This window comes from Dipodomys ordii, unplaced genomic scaffold (genome assembly GCF_000151885.1).
Source record: "Dipodomys ordii isolate 6190 unplaced genomic scaffold, Dord_2.0 Scaffold26, whole genome shotgun sequence".
NCBI classification, from domain to species: Eukaryota; Metazoa; Chordata; class Mammalia; order Rodentia; family Heteromyidae; genus Dipodomys; species Dipodomys ordii.
The window spans coordinates 15,802,829-15,808,485 of NW_012267242.1; the positions used below are offsets into that span (position 1 = coordinate 15,802,829).

Here is a 5,657-nt window from a genome sequence, read left to right on the forward strand (position 1 = left end):
TTCAAAATTAATCAGAGCTGGAAGATCAAAAGAAGCGCCCAGGCCCCCAGAGTTGGCCCCCACGACGGACCCCCCCCCAAAAAAAAAAGAGTCTCATGGACTTTCCTGCCAGGCTCGCTTTGAACCACAATCCTCAGATCTCAGCCTCCCGAGTAGCTAGGATTACAGGTTGAGCCACCAGTGCTCAAATAAGCCACATTCCCAGCCCACAGAAAAGTTCTTAAAAATGCATCTTAATAGTCTCAATCAAAGAAGCTGAGCCTGGCACCAGTGGCTCACACCTGTAATCCTAGTTACTCAGAAGGCTGAGATCTGAGGATCAAATTCAAAGCCAACCTTGGTAGGGAAGTTTGTGTGACTTATCTCCAATTAACCACCAGAAAACTGAAAGTGTCACTGTGGCTCAAGTGGTAGAGCACACTAGCCTTGAGCTGAAGAACTCAGGGATAGCACCCAAGCCCAGAGTTCAAGCCCCACAACTGACGAAAAAAAAAAAAAGAAGAAGAAGAAGCTGAGTATGGTGATGTGTTCCTGTGATCCCAGATAGATCAGTCTAAACACAACCTGGGCAAAAGCAAAACCCTGTCTCAAAATAACCAGTATAAAAAAGGGTTGAAGCCGGGCGCTGGTGGTTCACGCCTCTAATCCTAGCTACTCAGGAGGCTGAGAGATCTGAGGATCTCAGTTCAAAGCCAGTCCGGGCAGGAAAGACTGTGAAACTCTTATCTCCAATAAACCACTAGAAAACCGGAAGTGGCGCTGTAGCTCAAGCAGTAGAGCGCTAGCCTTGAGCTGAAGAGCTGAGGGACAGCGTCCAGGTCTAGAGTTCAAGCCCCACAACGGGCAAAAAAAAAAAAAAACAGGTTGAAGGGCTATAAGTGAAAAAGCAAGTGACAGCACAAGGGAGGTCCTGAGTTCAAGTCTCAGGACCAACACCAAAAGAGGGTTGAAGGCATGGCTCTCTGGCAGAGCACCTGCCTAGTAAGTATGAGGCTCCGAGTTCAAAGGCCCATCACTTCATAGTCCACAAGCTCCCCACCATGCTCAGAGGCTCTTCCTGCTGGATCCAACCGTCTGCTGTCCAGCATGTATGGTCACTGTGCCTCTTCATTACAAACCTTGTGATAAGTCTTTTCCTGTTCACTGCCTTTATCTATGCCACTGTTACATCATGGATTAAGTGAATAAAGACTATGAACCCACCTGCACTCTAACATAATCCCTCACTTACAATAAACATAATCCCTCACAATAAGCACTCAATACATGTTAAGAAAGAAAGGAAGGAAGGAAGGAAGGAAAGACATGGGATCTCAACAGCACCCATTCCTTATGGTGGTTAACTGGAGATGAGTTTCTGCGGACTACTTTCCTGCCCGGGCTGGCTTTGAACCATGATCCTCAGAGCTCAGCTTCCTGAGACAGGCCTTCCTCTCCTGTCACTCCTTTTCTTCCTCTTCCTAAAGTGTTCCCAGTCCTATACTTCTATTTCCTTTGAGCATAAATCATAAGAGTAACCTATATCATCCTTCTACTCAGATCTTCATCATTGTGGGGAAATAACAACAGGCTCAGGGCTGGGAAGGTGGCTCAGTGGTAGAGCGCTTGCCTTGCATGCATGAGGCCCTGGGTTCAATTCCTCAGCACCACATAAACAAAAAAACCCGGAAGTTGCTCTGTGGCTCAAGTGGCAGAGTGTTAGCCTTGAGCTGAAGAGCTCAAGGGACAGCGCCCACGCCCAGAGTCCAGGCCCCATGACCAGCATTAAAACAAAACAAAAAAAGAACAGGCTGACTGCTGACAGGTTGAAAGGTTCCCCCTCTCTTCTGTCCACCTTGTTTTCCAGGCCAAGAGAGTAAAACAGTGACATCCGTGAAGGACAAGGCCTGCCAAAGCCTGGACCTTATCTCCTGTGCTCCCCAGTGGGCTGCAGAACCTGACAGAGCCATCTAGGTGAGTCAGGGCTTCTCCCAACCCAAGGATCCTTGACGGGGTCCATTGGCTCCTGAGTCATTTATGGCTCAGCTGTGGATAGCAGGGTTGCAGGGTTACTGGCACTGAATCATAGGGAATGAATGAGCTATAGGACTGGGAAATGAAGAGGGAAACGGCTCCTGACAATGGAACTTGAAAGAGGACCTAGGAATGGTCCTGGCCAGGCCTTGCTCCTTTAGGAGCTTCCAGGGACAAGATGAAGGCAGGAGGCTGAGAAAGTGGCCAAGTGGAAGAGAAACAAACAGCAAAGCCAGAAACCACACAGAAAACCATCACAGAACACACAAAGGCACTTAATACTTGCTAAATGAATGAAGAGAAGACACTAGTCTTAGGGGGTGGGCACACTGGTAAAGGAGAGGAGAGATGGCTAAAGGCTATAGGGAATAAAATCAGGCTAGAGACTCAGAGATCCAGGCACTGTGGATGCCAGCCTGCCCAAACCCAGATGGCCACACCTGTCCGGCCAAGAGACAGACAAGCAGAAAGAGAAGGAGGGAGAAAGATGCAAACAGACAAGCATTTGTGCAAGCGAACAATAGCTGTGCCAGGACTCCCTGCCCTCCTGGCACAAGGCAAGCTGGCTGAGTTAGGAGGGGGCAGCTGCTGCCTGCAGTCCTTCTCCCACCCTCCCCCAAGGAGACACAAACAAACCCAGAAGGGTCCAGCCAGCTTCTCTTGGCCTTCTCTACCAGCTCCAGAAATCCTGACCAATCCACTTACTCAGTTTCTACAGGATACTTCAAATCAGAGGCTGAAGCTAAGAATGGAACCACTTCCTCACATCCAGAGAGCATGAGCCCCCTAACTTTGGTGACTATGGTTTCAAGCTAGAGTAACCCAGAGTACCACATGCAGGTAACATGCACACATGGGGTTCCCATTCAGATCATGCCCCCTCCCTGATCCAAGATCAAAGCTGCAGAGCCTGTGGGACTGAGATCAGACCCCTCTTTAACGCCTATGCTTGCCCCCAGCAGATCTCTCTGTAGGCAGTCCCTCAGTGACTTTGTTAAACCTTCCCCACCCTGCTTCCTCTCTCCCTCCCTCAATTCTTTCCCTAACCTTCATGATCCCTAGAATCCTCTTCTATGTCCACAAAAGCTTCATCCTCCAGGGACACCCCCAATCCCTCAAGTCTCCTCCCAAACTGTCAGTCCTCTCCACTCCCTCCTGGCTCCTCTCCGCTACTCTTGGCCTTGCACACAAAGCCAGCCACCTCTCCAGTGCTCAGAACAAAGACACAGTCTCTCTCTTCCGTCTCCACTCCACCTGCCCACCACACACGCCAATGCTACAGTCCTGGAGATTCTAAGCACCCTCTTTGCCCCTGGCCTCCAGAGTCATCCCTCCATCTCTGGCCCTTGCTTGTCAGAAAGGGACCCTTTGTTCTGAATAGGAAAAAAAAAGGGGGGGGGAGAAAGAGCAAGAAGGCGAAAAGACAGAAAGGGGACCTATGGGCTTTGGGATTTGAGGAGGTAGAGAAGCAGAGCAGAGAGAATTGAGGGGGTGGATAACTGAAGACAGTCTGGAAGACTAGAAATGGAGTGAAAAGCAAAAGGAAGCATGAGACATCCTATGAGGCGGGAAGGAAAAAGGGACAGGTAATACTTAAATTCCTCCTTCTATGAGGTGAGAACTAGAGTGGGCTTGGGGCATCTAGCCCCAGCCCTGACCCATCTGCCTACACAGGTAGCAGGGGAGACCATCTTCCTCAAAGAGTCTCATTTCCAGCAGGCCCCCTCCACTTTCCACCACGTATAAAAAGAAAGGAGACAGCTGGTGAGCTTGGGGGGAGGGGGAAAGAGGGGATCCAGGGTTTGTTGGCTAAGAATCAACTCCCCCCTTCTTGTAACCACAGCCTTCCGGAGGCAGCCCTCCCCTTCCGACCAGCCCAAACTGACAACCGCTCTCCTCCTGTGGCCTCCTGGCCCTCTCATATCCACCCACTCAGGCCCCCCAGATGTGTTTCCCAGCCCCCCCTCGATGTCCAGCCAGGGTAGAAAGTAGAGCCATGCATGTGGATCCCTGTTCCTCCACTACTAAAAAAGAAAGAAAAATATAAATAGAGGGCATGAGAATCCAGGTATCTGGCCTACCAGCTCCGCCATTAAGAGAGAAAAGACCCCAGTTTTTGCCCTCCGAGAAGCTCTCACTATACCCCCTTCTCACCAGGTCTGCCCCCTCACCAGCTCCCCCATAGCTTTCCTTTTTAGGGTGGAACCAAATTTCCGTGGTTTCAAAAAGCCTCTCCCGCCCCCCTTGGCTCTGCTCCAGGGTCTCAGCTCAAACGGTTGAAAAAATAAACAGACCTTGGAAGCCTCGGCCTGGCCTGGCACAAGGTTGTGAACAGTGTCTGCGCCCCACGGTTCCACCACACTTCAGTCATTTCACCCTGGCCCTCTGTTTGTCTTAGGCATCATTCAAATCCCTGGTTGTTTTCTCTTTAGCAGTATCTAAGCCCAAATCCCAAAGGAAGCCTTCAAACCTTATTCCCTGCCCCCAACCCCCACCCCACACTGAGATGGCCCCTCTCCATTAAGCATCAAGACAGGTAGCCTAGCAAGGAACCAAAAGCAAGATGGAAGAGTGGACTTTCCATGCCCTGGAGGGCTCCAGAAAGGTTCAGCTCCCTTGCAGGAAGGTGACCCAGCCGGACTGGCCACTAAGCAGGGGCTGGACTCACAGGAAAGCCAGAGATTAAAATGAAAGCAGCTCTGGGCTGGGTCCTGGCCTTCTGGAGAACAGGGGACAATGTGGGGGCCCTGAGGAAATGGGAAGTGCTCTCTGTCGGCACCACCTTCCTCTCAGCTCTCACTTATTCACTGGTCTGGTTTCATCATTTCCTGGGGGCTGGGGTGTGGAGAGGTCATGGAATTTGGGACTAAGGCTGGGTACAAAGGAAAATAATGGATACTTGCAGAGGAGTAGCCTAGAGGTCCTGATGGTTGTGTGTGTCTGTGTGTTCACCCAATCATACATCCAGACTGGAGATGACAGGCAAGAGATGATAAAATGAGCCCAGGGAGGTGGGAGTGGATCAGCCTAAGGGTTCTGGTGGTTTCCGGCTGAGAAAACAAGGATCCTGGAAGGTGGTGGGGCAGGTGGGGGACTGGGGACCAGCCTGTGTCCCAGACACAGGGGTGCTGGAGAGGAAGGGCAACGTACACACCAGCCACACAAAGACCTCGGCTCTCTTCACCTGAGGGTGAAGAAAACCAAAGCTCCTGACCCCAGCCACCAGCCTACCCCGAGGGGAGAACTGAATCACAGCTGGAAAGTCCATTTGCGACGAGAGGAGGAGCTGACTTTTGTCTTGGAGGGGTGGTGGGAGGAAGCTGGGAAACCACCCCCTCCCGCCCCCTCCGGTGGGTGGCGGGGACAAAGGGGGAAACGACCGAACCCGCGGCTAGGGTTTGGGGGGCGGGGGGGCACCGCCAAAAGCAACCCGGCAGGACCCGGGAGCAGAAAGGGGGGGGTGCCAGAGAGTTTCCACCGTTCCGACCCCCCAAGACACACGCCTCCCTCTTCCCGCTCCGTCCCTTACCAGAGCAACTTTCTTCCGAGCGGCTCAAAACACTCCAGTCTCACCGGATCGAGGCCACCAAACCCCAGGTCCGCCCTCTCCCGGTCCCCGCGCAGAATCCGCGCGGCAGGGGCGG

At 52.1% G+C, this 5,657-nt stretch overlaps 1 protein-coding gene across 3 annotated transcripts in view; it reads right to left on the minus strand.

Annotated features, from left to right (window-relative positions):
• Positions 1-5,657, minus strand: part of Arhgef2 (Rho/Rac guanine nucleotide exchange factor (GEF) 2) — a 48,809-nt gene that overhangs the window by 31,211 nt on the left and 11,941 nt on the right. The window lies entirely within an intron of this gene.